This window comes from Epinephelus moara, chromosome 5 (genome assembly GCF_006386435.1).
Source record: "Epinephelus moara isolate mb chromosome 5, YSFRI_EMoa_1.0, whole genome shotgun sequence".
NCBI classification, from domain to species: domain Eukaryota; kingdom Metazoa; phylum Chordata; class Actinopteri; order Perciformes; family Serranidae; genus Epinephelus; species Epinephelus moara.
The window spans coordinates 7,420,023-7,438,198 of record NC_065510.1 but is presented as its reverse complement, the minus strand read 5'-3'; positions in this window follow the sequence as shown (position 1 = coordinate 7,438,198).

Genomic DNA, 18,176 nt, shown 5'->3' with positions numbered 1-18,176 from the left:
CATGGTATTTTCATGGGGATTGCCAGGGATATAGACACAGATGCACACACACACAAACACACTTGGTGAAGCAGGCTGGCCTAGAGGTAACAGAGAGTGTTTGTGTTTTATTCTCTTCTCGGAGGCAAAGATGGATTGAAGCTGTATCTCTGCCTCTTGTTAATAATGGTGATTTGTTTTGTTATGGATACATCGGGTTAATGACTTCATACAAAATGGGGACTGATCAGCTTGAACAAAAAGCACTGTAATAGTCAGCATATATAAATGTTGCTTAAGTGTTTAAGCAAGACAGAATCACTCAATATTTAACTACCTGGTGGTTAAAGTAGACAAAGAATCTCTTTCACAGAAGTCAGAAAATAAGTTTATGTTAAATTGTTCGTTGTAAATTGTAGCAAAAAGGGATTGCAATAAAGAAAGAAATGTCATATTCCAACATAACTAGACTGTTTCTATTAGCACTATTTGCCCATGTCAAATGTTTATACCACATTTCAACAGCAGGAAGTGATGAATCACAATTTCAGTCATAAGTGCCAAACTTCTTGTGAAACACTAACAGGAGAGCCAGACTCACCATGTTAGATCTTTAAAGCAACACAATGGAGGATTGTGCTTTTTACCTCATGGGGTCCCCCTACAGATGAAAAATGGTATTGTCTGTTACAACTGTTGCAAAAAATTTTCTGCACGTGCACTTGTTGACAAGCCAACGATACCAGTGAACTAAAGTAGCCTTATAGCATTTTGTACATAGGCTACTTGATTAGGCCGATTGCTTTATTTATTTATTCATTTTCGAAACTCAGAAATGAGTTGCTCTCTGCATGTCAGGGCTGACCTCCTCCTCACAGCGCACACGCACACACAAACACAAACACAAACACAAACTCAACAGAGTGAAATCAGACAGCTGGGCCAATATTAATCCTTGTTCGAGCTCTTGTTTTATCGCTCTCCCGTTTTCTTTTCTTTGTTGCTTCATCCATGCCAACCACGTCTAACTTCGTTCACATCAGTTCAGCTATGTTACTCTAAAGAGAGGAGGGGGATGTGACGAGAGGGGGATATGACGTATGCCGTAAAGTAGCCAAATTTTGTAGTCTTTTTTGTGTCTGGGTTCCTACCCGAACCCCGAAACTGCATAGTGCAAGTGAAACAGACGCTCTCAAGCAATGACGGAGGTGTCATCCAACCTATTGTGCGTTGATGTACCATCACAAGGATCTTGGATTTTGAGGGCTCAAAAACTCCATTGTGTTGCTTTAAGAACTGATGTTGTCCATTTGTATATTCCTTCATATAACAGTTAGTTTGGTAAGAGCAAGAATGAGCCTCACAAGGGAAGTCAGACAGCCCGGTCACCAGGAGAAAATGTTGCCACTGTACATTTCTGCAAACATCAAATATGTTACATTTGCATATTTCATACATATCATATCATATCAACGTTTCTAAAGTGACGTAGAATATGAGCTGACTTTGTCACTGAGAGATGGAGGGGATCTGCAGACCACTGTTTGAGACCAACAACCAACAAAACCGGTTGTGATCTGGTCATCGCTTGGTTTCCAATGGCTTTTTAGGCATTAAACATGCATGTGTTTTTAGCTACCCATTGCTGTGTTTCCTGCTGGGATAGTGGCACATAAAGCGGGTGTGTGATAATGTCGTCACTGCTTTCCCTGATGGGGATAATGCCACAAAAAAAGGTGTTTTTAACAGAGACATTGTAGTGTTTCCCGTGGGGACTGTGCCACCAAAACCTGGTATTTTTAGCCAAAACATGGTATTTCTCCTAACCTTAACCAAGTGGTTTTTGTGCCTAAACCTTACAAATGTTAACAAAAGCATTATCGACACATAAAGTTCCATGTATCCGCTACATCAGTGGTTCCCAACTAGTGGGTCGCAGTCCAAAATCGGGTCATGGGTCCATTCTGTATGGACCGCAAGTGACTCGTGAATGTGTCAAGTTTGTAAAAAAAAAAACACTTTATTTTGAAGTGCAATGAATTTCCAGTGCAGAGCTTTTATTCTGAAGTGCCAGATGCTGCTGTAGAGTGACTGAAGGAGGGACAGCAACTTAACAGCGACGGCAAACTAGCTCAGTGACATTGCCAAATTTAAGTATGACGCTGAATATATTAAACTGTGCGGACTTTTAACTACTGACTAGAGAGAAATCTGGACCCAGTGGCTGGACCAGTTGGGAACCACTGCTCTACATAATACCATGCAAACCTAGCATATCGTGGGTTTGCAGAAATGTACAGAACCAGCATTGGATTGGGTTGAGTCAGAAGGCAACCCAAAATTTGTTTAAAGGGGTACTCAAGTGATTTAGTGATCAGTCTGATTATAGCCCGACGTAGCGTTACGGTACGGTACTCATAAATAACAATGAGTGTCATATGCAATAATCCATTGTTTTATCTTGTGTAGTGTGCCATTGTAGACGACAGCTGACGCCAGGTGTGGGTCGCATCACAATGTCCCAACAAAAAGTCAAGCATGTTTGATTTTTTGTTTGTCATTCACGACTGCTCCTGTCACAGCCGTCTCTTGACCAATAGAAACACAGAGCGATCTACTGCCGTAGTCAACTGTATGTCAAAATAGGAAAAATGATGGTGCCCAACAGCAGAAGCACTTCAGCAACCCTGTGAGTACTGCCATTAGCATCAAGCTAGCATAATGGCTTACCACAACTGCAGAAGGTACCAGCTTCATTTGAAACAGACTACATTAGAAACGCGCCATTATTTATTATCCCTCTGTATTTTATATTTCTACTTTAAATCCGCTCCCGTTCGCCTCAATGAAGTTAATCATCAGCATCGTGCCGTCATTTCAAACTCAACATTTCCTGTACCCATGTAAAATTAAAAGCCCCTTATAATTCTGGTGGAGAGAATCTCGTAAAAAGGCTTTTACTGTGGAACATTTGCAGGAGCTTGTTGTGGAGGGTTCAGTGATGTACATAGTTTGCATGTGGTACTTCAAATGTAGCTCCTACCTTCTGGTGGCACTTTTTACGTTACTAAAATAACATTTCAGCTGGCACATGAACAACCAAGGTGACTGAAATAATAGTGATAATAACAAAAATTGGACAAGAATAACCTGATGACATCACACACATTGTGAAAGACGACCAGGGATGGTTGGTGCGGACCATCGTGTAGTCTGTCATGTCTGTCCGTCAAGTCATGGCAAGATTTTATGACTCCACAATCACCTATTCTGACAGAGTGACTGGGAACAGACAAAAATGTTGTGTAGTGTCAACAAATTCCAATTGCATAAACTGAACTTCAGGTGTAAAATCAGTGGAGTGAGCCTTTAACTTGGTCAAGACATATCCAAGTATTCTTATCCATCCATTCTTATCTATCAACATATCCATGAATTACATTTAGACTCCATTGCAGAATTAAAACCTAATCTAGAGAGAATAATTGCATACTGGCACCGAGAAACAGAGTCTGTCAGATATGATGAGTTATGACGTTTCAGATGCACAGAGCTCACTTCCTACACATACAGCAGCAGCTGTGGGCTATACAGTACAAAGGCTAACTCACAGAGGAGGTGTGATTCCTACACAACACTTCATGATTTCTAGGAACCAAAGTTCAGATTTTTCACAGTTATCTCTCGCTGCCATTTGCAAGTCTCTGATATGGAAAAGTGCTCACTAGAGCTCCAAGTCTGCCAGTGCTGCTGGCCTGAACGAGTGATCCAAGAGACTCAGAGTGAATGTATAAACCAAGAAGCACAGTGGTAGCAACTGGTTCAGTTTGTTAGTTCATCCGTGTATCTATCCAACATGTTTCAGATGATGCCTGAGACATTACTGGTCTACTGTTGAGGAAACTTGGAAGAATGGATTTTGGCATTTTGAAATTACACTAACTTGCCTGTTGGGGATGCTGTAATTAAATGTCAAAACTTCAGACTTGGAAAGGCCATAACTGCTGCAGCAGTGGTCTGATCTGGATGTAATGAGGGAGGCTCTGTCTTGTCACCGATTGGCCTACAGCTGCCTGCACCATTTGTGGGTGATGGCATGCAGTGTGCTTCTTGCTTTTGTTAGCGTCTTGGTCCCCACACATATCCATGCATGATCCTGTCAAAGACATGCAGCTCAACATGCATTGGTGCTTTTGCTTTTTTATATTTCTGAGTTGTATTTGCCCATGACCTTTGCTGTTACCTTGTGTTCTACACAACAGATTCACCCCTGCACCTGTGCCCAGGGTGCCTTTCATGTTGTATCTAGTCTGTGACCAAACGTCGATATGTGAGGTCAGAGTGAGAATGTGTTGGTGTCGGCAATTCTGACTCCTCAACACTGACCAATGGCCAACCGTCGGCCTGGTGTGCTAGGGCTTACAAAAAGGGCCAATACTGATGTTTAAAATACCAATGTGGCCAATAACAGATACCAGTGTTTTTATAGTTGTTGTTTATTTTGTTTTTGTTGTTATTAATTCCTCCCTTTGCACCAGATAAACAAAGAAATCTTCATTATGAATGCGTTCATGTGTTTGTGTTCACTTTCTGTTTTATTTTGAAAAGTTTTCGCATTGTGTTTGGTGTTTCTTTTACTTCCTGAGTTTCCCCACCTTTGTTAATTACCTCATGTGTTTCAGCTGTGTCTTGTTCCACTCACCTGTGTGGAGTTAGTAATCAACCCTTGTGTATTCAAAGCCCAGTGTTTTCCCCATTCAGTTGCCAGATTGCCATTGTTGCATTGTGTGTTCATGCTCTCCAGCCTTTTCCTTGTGTTTGGTCCCTTGGTTTTTGCCTCTGTTTGGATTTATGGACTTTGCTTTTTGTGTGATCTCCCTGAATGAACTTTTCTGCCTTCGCTAACCGCCTTCAGATTTGGATTTGATAAACTGTTCTTGGTGTTTCGTGTTTTTCTCTGCAACTGAGTCCCAGTACTGGATCGTTACAGGGAGTTAGTTCGTCGGTCACAGGTAGACATACTCAGTTTGTGTTTGAACACTTGGTCGAGTGTGGCTTGACGAGACGACGACTGCTAGCGCTAGCGTCAGAGGCTGTGCCAGCTCGGACCTCTGGGTTCACCGATATGCTTGGTGTTGAGGTGATATTTCAGGCTGCAAGTACTCCGATACGAAAATCCCGAACAGTGCTCCGGTCAACAGTTCCATCTTAGCTTATATAAATGTTCCATTCATGGGGCCAAGCAGGGCCTTCTTATCCGTCTCCAAAGCCAGTGCATTCAGTGACACACCAAGGGAAAGGGCACCACTGAACACGATTAATCAGCATTTTTAACACCTTATTTTTCCTGTGATTAATGAATCAAAATTAACGGGTTATTTTGGCAGCCTGAAATATAATATATTTCCCTCATCAATATCAATTTCATAGATTTTCATATCTTCGAAAATCAGTGTAACCCTCAACTATTTCTTAGCCGTTAGTAGTGCCTTCCCAGACTTGCTGGTTGCCTGGCAACCTTACAGTGATAACAAGACTCCAGGAAGTCACTGCATAATTACACTTCTTTGTACAGATTGAACAAAAGAGTTATGACATGTTAGTTACACGGTGTGATTTTGCCAAGTAGGACATGCTCCTGGATCAACATCCCACATCACGTTCCTCGACCAACACTGCAGTTAACCAATCACAGCCCACTGACATCATCAGTGTGCTCCTGTGCTTCTTTCAAATTTCCTTCCTGCTTCTTCAGAGCTAAGCTAGTTTTCCAAATTAGTTAGTACAAAGAACAAAAACAATATAAGTTTCTGCAGCATTAGCGAGTTCGCTTGCTAAGTAGGTAGGCTATGCTAACAAGTATGCATGCCAATAGGCTAGAATATTGTTCAATGTATCAAATGCATCCTTTGCAGGTCTTTACTACTGCAACATGACATTATCCTTAATCTTAATATTAATGAACAATATTTTAGCTTATTGGTAAGCTCACTTGTTAGAATAGCCTTCCTAGTTAGCAAGCTAACTTGCTAACCCTGCAGTAGCTGACATAGTTTTTGTGTTACTGAGGATTTTGGTCAATTGACCTATGGCTAAGCCACGCCCCCCTCCACTCACTCGGACAAAATATAAACATTCGCTATGGCAGGTGTCACAGTACACGGCATTTCACAGGAGGCAATTTATGATTTTTGGGGACATAACGATCAGATGTCATAGAGAAGTAACCAAAAGGGCCTAACCCTACGCACTGGAGGGATATATTCATCATTTTATTGTTGAGAAGGTCGATAAAAAGCTTAAATTACAAGCCAAAATTTACAGGTCACAGTGTACGCTTGTGAACCGCATCTTGTTGCCGTCACCATCAAAGACAACAAGTTAAAGTGCCACTGAAGTTAAGGTTTTTGGCTCAGAATATGAGAAAAGGATAACGGCCTTTTTACCATCTTTACCAAGAGTGTCTCTCCGTTAGTTTGGTGCTACAGTATTTACACTGAATCATTCAGCATAACGTTTGCCAACCTTTGTTATCTCTGCCATTACAGATAAGTTAATGAAGCTAAGCTCCAGAAGTTAACGTTAGCTTAACTAGAGCCCTTTGGACAACAGCTAACAATGATGTACGATCACCAAAGTACAAAACTAGAACAAAATAGGCTAATGAACTCCCAGCAAACAAGGTGACATGATGAACAACGCAGCTAGGAGCTAACGTTAGGCTAACTTTAGCTAACGTTAGCTAGAGATGTTAAAGATAACTTTATATTTCTTTCCAGCAAAGTGACAATATGTTGCCTCAAACATGATGTTGACTTACCTTAGAACAGATGTAGATGTCATTGTTAATCTTATTCATGTTGAGTTGATGTTGTGGTCTAACGTTACCACACAACTTTATCCAAAGGAGACACTTTTCTCAGTTGAGATGTGATTTAGGAAAGGGTAAAAAATACACCCCGTCACCCAGCCTCTCGGGAAACCTTGTGTTGGAGTTGCATGTACACCATGCACACCGTTTGACCATTTTTAAACTTCAAATCTCAGAAAAAAGCTTGTAAAACCGAACAAAACTGACTTTCTGTAATGCATTTCAATGGACGTCCAGGTAGAGAATGTCTGAGTGTATGGGAATGGCTATATGCACATGAAGCACTCTCATACACATGAAGTACTTTTACTGATCGACTGATTATGTTGATATTTTTGCTGCTATTTGAAGAGTCAGTGCAACGAAATTTTGTTCAATGTGCACTGTGCCTATGTGTACCTGAATGACAATAAAGGTCCTGGGATGCGATGTGGGATGTTGATCCAGGGGCATGTCCTTTTGTTTTGTATGTATGTACTGGAAATGCCATTTAGTTCCTTTGCAAGTCTTTGTGCCATTGCATTAAGCTGCATANGGTGTACAGAGCCAAAATGACGACAACTGTATCATTGTCCAAATATTTATGGACCTGACTGTATGTACTGGAAATGCCATTTAGTTCCTTTGCAAGTCTTTGTGCCATTGCATTAAGCTGCATATCGTCAGCTGTGGGAGAATTTTGTCTGTAAGGCTTCAATTCAAAAAGTATGATGATAAAGTGTGAAAAACTGTTGGGATTTGTTAACTGGGGGTGTTTAAGTGCTCTAAAAAATACAGCAAAGTATTATGATATTGCACTATCAATCATTTTGAAAGAAAAGGTTTAACTTCTTTTAAATTAATGTCACCTCATTCAGTGACGCAAATCCTTTAGCCTAATAACATTTCATACACTCAGTGAATTACAATTACAGTGACAAAACTGTAGATTCTAGAAAGACACAGACTGATGAATATGAACCGTTTCCAAATGAAGGATACAAGAGATCTCCATAGAAGAGAGGAAGCTGCAGAAAGAGTGGGAGGAAGAAAGTGAGAGAAGAAGATCGAGAGGGATGGAAACAGAGCCATAGAGAAAGAAGAGAGAGGCAGAGAGAGAACAGTCTGCCATGTTGGCCGCCCTCCCTCCTCCTCCTCTGGGGTCTAGAGGACATGTTTAACATTCTACTCTACTCCTCCTCCTCTCCTCTCATCCAGCCACAGCCTCAAGTCCCTGCTGCACTCTGGTTACTGATGGCCAGAGACGGGAGGAGAGGCACAGAAAATCCCTTAATCATGACCAGCACGCTGTTGTTGCTGCATTGTTGTTGCTGTATCCTATGTGCACATTCTGCGCAAGCGATATGCTGATGACACACGTGCTGCTGTTTGGGCATTTAGATCATTTTCATCTTCGAAGGTCTTTTACCTTAACCAATGCATTGTCAAGCAACATATTCAATGCAGCACCAAAACTTTATACCAATAAAGCTTTATGTCCATTTTAAGACATAAAAAGTTGTATAAATATTCTTATTGCTCAAAACTTATATGATTTTCAGGATCTGGTCTTATTTATTGTTGTAAGTGTTCTTTTGTTTTAAGGCTATACCTGCTATTTTTAAGAGCCATAATTTATTTTTGTCTTTATGTGAACAAGCATTTTTTAAAAAGTGCAGAGGGTCGGTAAATGCTTCACGAATGATATCTATTAATATTTATTTTTCCCCAAAAACCTCAGGGCCTGGAAAGCCAAAAAAGCAAACAATGACTTCACTGTATTCTCATACAACAGTTCATATGAAATTCTACAAAAATGCACACACAACACGTAAATTATGTAAGGTTACATAATTTACGTAAAGTTACTGTGGTTAAGTTTAGGAAAAGAAACAAGGTGAAGATGTTTCTTGACTTAAGGTTTAGTTAAAGTTAACATGGTTCCAAACACTGGTCTTCTGGGGAAAGTCCTGTGTTTTTTGACCCATCCACCAACCCAACCTGTGTCCTTACTGGACCACTCTTATTTACTCCTGGCAATGCATTAATCACGTGATTGCAGCCCTGCAAAATACTGTAGGAATTCTGGTGCATTACTTTTCATAGGAAAATGTATGAACAGTGCATGAGAACAACCTGATGAGCTACATTCCTTCATGTGTTGTTGTAATCATTGGCACTATAAGCTTGCTAGCTACAGCACTAGCTAGTTTGCTATACAAGAAGTAATGTATAACCACCTTAAAGCTGCATTCTGGATGGATGGAGGATGGGTATAACAATTAGCCTACCATATGGATGTAAAGCCAAACCCTGTTATGGTTTCCTTACCTAACCACATACCTTTGTTGCCTTAACCTAACCACATGCACGTGTTGGCTAAATGTAACCGTGTGCATTTGTTGTTGGTTTTTTTAAAGATATTTTTTGGGCATTTTTAAGCCTTTAATTGATAGGACAGACAAGTGTGAAAGGGGGAGAGAGAGAGAGGGAGTGACATGCAGCAAAGGGCCACAGGCTGGATTTGAACCCGGGCTGCTGCAGCAACAGCCTTGTACATGGGGCGCCTGCTCTACCACCAAGCCACCGACGCCCCTTGCATTTGTTGTTTTGAAAGAGACTGCATGCAATCTGTGCATTTCCTCTGAAAACGGAAGTGTATTTTGTAAATACTCAATGCATGTAACAGGCTGAGGTTGACACAGTACGCCAGTAGCAGATGCACTCAGGCTACCTTGCATGTCATATATAGAATACGGAAAGTCCACGACAAAGCGCCGATTTGTTACGAGGTTGAAGTAAGAATCTGTTGGATAAGTCCCTCCTGCGTCAGTTTTGGGTGTTCAGGGATGGCATGTGAAGTTACACTAGTCACATGCATTGTCTCTTTTCAAAATAACCTTCTGTTTTCACAGGAGCAGTACTCATTTAAATGCATACAGTCTTTTTCAAAATTAAATAAGAACATAGGTAAGGTCCTTTTTTCAAGTTTACTTCCTTAAGATTGGTCAGTGAAAGAGCATGGTTAGGTTTAGGGAAAAAAATATTCATGGTTAAACTAAAAAATAACTAGCCTACGTTTGTTGCTAACATAATGTAACATCACTTAACATAAGTCATGTGACATACGACCGTGACACACATCACTAGCATAGTACGTTACACGTACTAATACACTATACTGTTGTTAAAATAACAGTTGAGTTTTGGTTTCACATGAGACACAAACAGCAGGCTGCTGGGTAAAAGTCCATCTAACCTTTTTACTTTGGTAGTTGCCCAGAGCATCAACAAATACCACTGCCCGGCATCTTATACTGCCGGTTGAGGGTTCCTCTGTTCATAGGTGTCTGACGCCAACAGGCCGCTAACCAAGCGTTGGTATTTGACGGGTTGGGAGTGCTCTGTAGAGGCTCTGTAGGTGTGAAACAACTTCATAAGGTGATATAAGGACAGTATTGTGTTTCCAACTTGATAAACTGACCCCAAGTGGCTAAAACAGTTGATCATTTATTACAGCTTTAAATAGTTGCTTGGTCTTTACTGAAGGCCCTCTTTCAAACTGACCGTTGTCAAAATCCTTTGCCATCGTTGGGCAGTGCAAATTATTGTATCAAAGTTCACCAACTTGATGCAAATGTTTTGTGGGAATTTCCCTTGCTGCGGTGACCAAATGTACCGATCACAGGAGTCTCCATTCAACTTTAACTCTGCAGGCATAAATGGTTTGAGCTATGTTGTTCATCTCTGCTGCTTTCTTAGCATTTCTGTAAGAATGAGTGTGTGCAGTAGGTGGGTGCATCAGCATGTGCCCTGCATTTTAATTTTACTAATAAGTACTTTTGTAATTTATGTGGATCTATGAGTATTTGACACACAGCGACACCCCAACAGAACTTCTCACAAGAGTCTTAATTGAACATGTCTAATTTAGGCTAACGTGGCTCCATTCGCTTCTTCTCTTTATTTCTTTTTTTAATCTAACAGCCTCTCAAGCACTCCTCTTTCCTCCCTCTGTCTTCCCCTTTTTCCTTTCTTCTTCCTCTCTCTCCTTTTTCTCCCCCTCGTTGCCTGAGGGTGAGCCAGGGTGTCCTGTTCCTCTCGCTCTCATCGCAAGCTTCCAGTCTGCATGAATGACTCTGCGTTACCTGCTGCAACCTGGCCTACTTCGAAAGTTCCTCCTCTGCTCTGCTCCAGCGCCACCAGCAAAGTCACAGCCAGACAGAAAGAGGTGGTGGGTTGGTGAATTAGCAATGTGGAGAGAGGAAGAGAACAGATAAGAGAGGGGCAAAGACAGAAAAGTGTATTGCTTTGAATATATTTTTGAGAGCACTTCATGCTGCATTTATGTTATGTCAGTGCATCATAGAGGACAAACTGGTTACTCACTGTTTTCAGTGGGAGAACAATGGAAAATGTGTTGCAAGCGCTGATGTAAAGAGGTCCATGCTTTTTTTTCTTCTCCTATAAGAAACAACAGGCATTGAAAAGCCTTTCAGAATGGATGCAGCCACAGGTTTGCAGAGCTGTTCTTTTTGTCGCTCGCTTTTCATAACAGTTTTCCTCTTTTTTTGAGTTGAGGAAAAAAGACAAAGTGAAATTTTGGTTCAGTTGTGCTTTTCCACATCTCTGATTTGCTTCCCTCTAATTTACAGTGGAAACATCTAAAGTGGAATCATTTAAATAAATCATGTCTACATTCATTTTCAGACATTACTATAATTACCCTCAACAAATTAGACCATCACTGAGACAACAGGCAGCCTGTACACTCATTTAAAATGGGTCAGAGTGTGTGTTGAATCTGCTACATTCCTGTGAAGCACAACACTGAAAGTCTTATTATTTTTGCAGTCTTAAACTTTACATACTGCAGCTTTATTCGAAGTCTAGTTTATTCCAATTTGGTTTTCACATTAGCTGACCCCGTCAGAATAAATTTTCGCTGTTATCAAAAGCTGTTACCAGAGGGGTAAACAGCAACATGCTCACTGTACTCACAAAAATGAGAGTATGAGAAATATGGTCTTTGTTAAACAGCATAAAATTCTACGCTGCAGCTTTGATCATTTATTCAAAATGTATCGGTTTATTAGAGAACAGGCAAAGCTCTTTAAAGCGTAATTTCACCCAAATAACACACACAAACACACAAATTGGCCCAACTATCTGGAGTGGTGCAGGTATCAATGGAGAAACTGTCATTTTTATATTTTACTACCAGCTGTATCTTTAGTGTTTTCTTATCTTAACTAACCTCCTGACCTCCTTTCATGATCTATTTGCATTTGATAAATAATACATCAACACACTCAACCCCAGTAGCAGGGTTCTAAATCCTCAAAAGCAAAAGTAAAAAATCATGAGTAGACGCCCTTTTTTCAGTGTGCAAACTGCATACTTGTTTATTCATGCCTGAAACATCCATGCATGAATTAACACTTTAATTGGAGTGCCATCCTGTTTGTGATTTTTCTTTTGCATAAAACTGTACTTTTGATCATCTGACTGTTCTTTTCTGTATTTGTTTTTGGTCATTCACTTTGTGTGTGTTAGTACGGTTCTCCGACACTTCAGTGATTCAATCCAATCCCATGTTCTTGCTCCGTGTTTTTCTGCAGTGGACTTCACTGCTAACTTTAGCTCTTCACCACTGATGAACACACTCAAACAAGAGAGAAAGAGGATCAGAGTGAGGAGGAATCAGCAGGAGATTCACTATAAATGAATTTAGGGAGAAAAAATAGATAAATAAAAAAATGTCCAGAGCGCACACTTCATATAGACAATTGTTTGTTCCTACACTCTAATATGAGCTACAGGAGCATTTCCTAAATTAGCACTCTAAACATGTCCTCATTCCTGAACGATACAGTGGGTTGTTTGCTAATGACTGCTAAAATGATATGTATGACTGTTTTGGTTGTAGTTTTAAACACATTGTTAACATGGTTATGTTTGGGAAAAGAACACAGTTTGGGTTATGTTTGCTGCGTAACTTAAGTTCTACGCACGTAAGTTAAACTAAGTATGTTACAGTTCCACAAGTAGCCTTCGTTTAACGTATCCTCTTAGAATGGTACGTACTGTATGATATCTTACAAATTAGCGCCCAGCGAATGATATTATGTCCTTCATGTAAAGTTATGTAGTTAATGTAAAGTTATGGAGGTTAGATTCAGGCAAGTACAGTTACTGTAGTAATGTTTAGGATAAGACATATGGTGAGAACGTACCTTAAAATAATCATACTCCGCTCAAAGTTCACATGGCTCCGACCTCCCATCTCCTGGGGAGAGTCCCGAAGGAAAGTCCTGTGTTTTGTTACTCACCCACTGCCCTAAGCTACCGATCACTTCCTTATTTACTCCCATCAGCTTATTGAACACATCATCACAGCCTTCCAAAATACGTGGGTTATGCACAAATTACTGGCTCATGATTATTTGGGATACGCAGCCTACAAATTTGGGTGCACTGTTTTTCGTAGGAAAAAGCACAAAAAAAAGTTTATAAGAACAGCCTGCTACGTTACATTAACTTACATACATTACATTTTGTTATGTTAAAATAACTCAACGTTGACTTTTGGTTTTACACGGGACACAAACAGCAGTCACCAGAATCAGAGTCCTGTGTTTGTTTGACCAATCCATCACCCTGACTTCTACTGGACATGGACATAGATGCTATTTAAACTGTGCCATCTTATGCTGCATTCTATTTACCTCGATAGTAGTTGTAGCTGGAAATAACATCACACCCAAGTTTATTGCTTTCGAGTACAACAAATTAGAAAACCAAGATGTTGTTAGCAGTACCATTTCAAGCCAGGTTAGCCATTGTTGGCAATCAAAGTTGATAACAATTTGGTGCACATGTACACTGTTTATACACTGTAGCAACATGTCCACAGATAGAAGTTGGGTGGGACTGTGTGTATGACTGGTTTAGTGAGACACAAGTAAGATCGAAGTGCTTATAAACTGTATATCACAATGGCTTTTACTACCATTGATGCGTGGAGCAGCCATATTGGATTGTGAGGTTGGGGTTGGTCTGGGTCCTCCGACTTTCTCAGGGGTATATCTGACTTCAGGGGGCATTCCACTAGAAATTTCCAGCTAGACACTTGCAAATTCCCAGCGCAGATGGAAGGCACCACAACTTTCTCTTTTGGTCCCATCAGTTACAGTTACTGCAGCCACTTGAGGTCACTGCCTAAAAGTAAACATAAATATAAGTCTGAATAAATTGCTTATACTAAAGACCTATGGGGTTATTTTTGGGGGTAAGGACAGTCTCCATATAGTCAATACTGTAGGATAACAATGTTTAGTTTACAATAGCAAACAACAACAATACAAACAAGCCAACATGTTGAGTGATAATGGAGGAGAATATTTGCAACTTTCAAAATTGAAAAAATCATTTATAGTCAGTATTTTAAAAAATCTTTCTCTAGGCATATCGTCATGTTGCTCTTGACTTCTTTTTCTAAGTTGTGAACCACAGATGCAGTTAAAGTCCTGTATAACAGTGTAATCATCATATCTAGAGACGATGACTCACTAGTCCTCTACAAAAAGCCTTATGTTCAAGGTCAAGACTGTAGGTCAAAGAGCTAACATGTATGTCTCCTCCTTAAGCCATGGGTACAATTTAAATAAGCAGATAAGTGCAGGAATGAGTGCGAAGAGAGACGGGCTAATTGCTGTGGATTTTCAGTCCTCCAAGGTATTGTCTCCCAGACCCTGCTGTTACAGAGGTGAACTTCTCTCTCCTCTTGTCTCCTGGGTGAAGGAGGGAGGTCCCAAGGCGGCCCTCCCTCCTCAGAAGTCAGTGTTAATGGGGGCAGAGGAGAGCAGGAGAGAAAGACAAGAGCTCAATCAAGATTTCTGTTACTCTTTTTTTCACCCTGAGCTTTTTCCATTTTCTCTCTCTGTCTATCCTTCTCTCCTTTTTCACTTTTATATTCTCACTTCCTGTCACAGATTCTCTGTTTCTGAGTCCTTCCATGGTGTGTGTTGGCTGGTATCCACAGTGCGGATGATACCAAGCTGACACATTCGTCCAAGAACACCAGCCTACACAGAGCCCACCTTATCTGCTGTCACCTGTTTGTCATTATTTTGCATTAGTTTGTTTACAGTAATCAGGGATTTATAGGGCAAGCAGCGCTGTCAGTGAGAAGTCTGTTCATGTCCTATAGAGCTGTGAAGTGGGAGCAGTTCTCATGGGCTTCGGAAGTAAGAACTTCTCCGAGAATGACTCCTCATGTTTTGATCCATCATCATGATCTTGTGCCACCCACTGACCAAATATCAATCTGCAGAGTACATTTATGCTCCAAGGAGATGCTCCAAACTTTTTGCAAGGCATACGAAAGGGTTCATTGCTGATTCAAATGGGCTATTTAAATTTGTGATTCTTCCACTATGACAGGTCACATCATTTATAGCAGCTTTGCCAGTCAGTGCCAGAAGGATGATGTCACAAGAAAAAGTGACGTGAATGCATACTGTCTACAAAGCGGTACACCAGCCAAGTTGCTCGCAGTTCAAAGAGGCTTCAAGGCTGACACTAGTCTTCCTTAAAGGGACAGTTCACCCCCAAAATATATATATATATTTTTCCTCTTACCTGTAGTGCTATTTATTGATGAAGACTGTATTGGTGTGAGTTGAAAAGTGTTGGAGATATCGGCCATAGAGATGTCTGCCTTCTCTCGAATATAATGGAACTAAATGGCACTCGGCTTGTGGGGCTCAAAGCGCAAAAAAAAATATATTTGAAAAACTCAACGTCTCTTTCCAGAAATAATGACCCAGTTACTTAAGATAATCCACAGACCTTGTCCTGAGTAGTTTCATGTAGGTACTCTGTAGTTTCTGCCAAACCTCAGATGCTACCTGTATCACCATGTAGAAGGAAGCTTGCATTTACTACTAGTTCAGCCAGCACCACTGAGCTAGCTAACGCTACAGCTTAGCCGAGGAAGATGTCATTAATATTCACATCTCACGCTATCACGTCCATAAGCAGATGCATGATCCTTCTGAGCGGTGATATGGTTGGTGGGTGTAGGTCTGTAGAAATTATTAGCTCTGACATGAAACAAAAGACTGTAAAAATAATGGACGTAGCTACTGTGACCTCACCCATTGTTTTGTGGTTTTCTGTATTTCAGCTGTCGCTGTCTTGATTTTTCCAGCCAGAGGTGACCATATTTGGGTGAGAGGGGAGCTGTGGATCTGACTGAGAAGCCTATTGGTAGACCGCCTGTCGCTCAAACTGGCCTGCCTGTAATCATGAGTAACTTTAAGCTTTCACAACATGTAAACGGGTCAGTTATATAAAAAATCATCCGCCATACAGTTGTCATGAATGGTCACAGAAACCAAAACTGTTTTGTGTACCAGGCTGTAAACATGTTTATCTGTGCTGTAAAGCTGTGCATTTTAACGTGGGGAGTCTATGGGGACAGACTGGCCTCTGGAGGCGGCCTCAAGTGGCCCTTCAAAGAACTGCATTAAGAAGCTCACAACAAGGTCTGTGGATTATTTTGAGTAACCGGGTCGTGATTTCTGGAAAAACATATTGCTGTTGAGTTTTCCACAAGCAATCTAGTTCCATTTTATTTGAGAGAAGGCAGACATCTCCGTGGCCGATATCTCCTGTGCTCGGGAACTCACACTGAACAATCTGGATTGATTCTTAGCACGGCAAGTGAGACAAGAAATATATATATTTTTATTTTGGGGTGAACTACACTTAAACATCAATGTTCCAACCAAAACACTCAGGGCCGAATTCACAAAGAATGAACTGCGGCCGCTGATAGCACCTTGAATTGCACTTCATTTGCACCCGCAGTTTGCAGAGGAGCGCCCAGTTTGCACCAGCTTTCTAAAGACGTTATTTACTTCACTCAAACTGCGTGTGGCTATTAGCGCTAGTGTTAGTGAATTAGACGTTGTTTATCAATGAGGCTCATTTGCATAGAAAGGGGCAATTTTTCCGCCAAATATATGCATATTACCTCATTTAAATACGTGCAAATAACACCGGAGCACTGAGACGCAGTTAGTGCAGCATTTCACCCTCTGCGCGTGCTTTGTGAATTAGACGGTATCTGTTTGCTCCATTTTTACCGGTTTAGCGGCCGCAAAAGCCACGCAATCCTTTTGTGAATTCGGCCCTCAGTTTCAAGCCTCGATGTCTGCAAGTATTGGCCCTGCTTAAGTGTCCTTGAGCCAAACGTTAAGTCCTGACCATCTCCAGGATCACTGTTCTGTAGCTGACGTTGACCTCTGACCTCCCTGTGGCAGGGGGTGGGAGGGTGTAGAAAGACCTTCCCCACAACTATAATGAAAGAGCCAGATTACAGTATCATTAAAAGCAATTCAGACATAATATATCTTAATGACTCAGGGTGACTTTATTTGCCTTACAAACACAAGAGGATAAGATGATAATGACTGATCCCTGTGGAGAAATCTAGTCATTAGAGCAGCCAATAGCAACAGGAGCCAATAAAGACACAATATATATAAACACAACATCACATCGGGGGTGGTTCATTTGGAATGCACCCACCAACTTACATTAGACATTAGAACAGAGTATCTTGGGTAAAGAAGAAACCTTTATGATGTACAATATGCACACTGCCCTGCTGTTTCACTTTGTTAAAATCATAAAGTGCCAGAGTTGGGACTAAATCATTGTTTTGCAAGTCACAAGTACCTCCAAGTCTTCGCACTCAAGTCCCAAGTCAAGACAGGCAAGTCCAAAATCCCTAACTTTGAGTTTGGATTCCTGAACATGTCATGACATGCTCTTCATCAAATGTAATTCCACTTTAACAACAGAAAAAATTATATTATGTTTTAAAAAATCATGAATGCTTTTGTGTATTTGTGTAAATGTGTATATATTTCATTAAAAAAAAAGGTTGTTGGAAGTTGTTACATTCCTGTCTGTATTTTTTGACCCATATATTTTACTGCATTTAGTTTTTTGCTGACCACCATTTTTTGTTTTTGTATGCATTTGGCATCAGTTTTTCAAACTGGCGCTCAGTGATATTACAGTAGTTCTTCATGTTTCTCTGCTGCAACTTGACTGGATGCTGTCGGATTGGTTCAAATTGAATATGGGGAATTTACGTTAACTTGCAGGCAATGCAGTGGTGATGATCGTTGATTCAAGAAATGAACTGATTTGTGGCACTCTTATTAAATATACTTTTTCATCTTCAGGCTTAGGGAAATCAAGTATTTTTAAGTCAAAAGGCTTGGGTGCGAGTTAAGTGCAAGTCTTTTTTGATTTTGTTAAGTTGGGT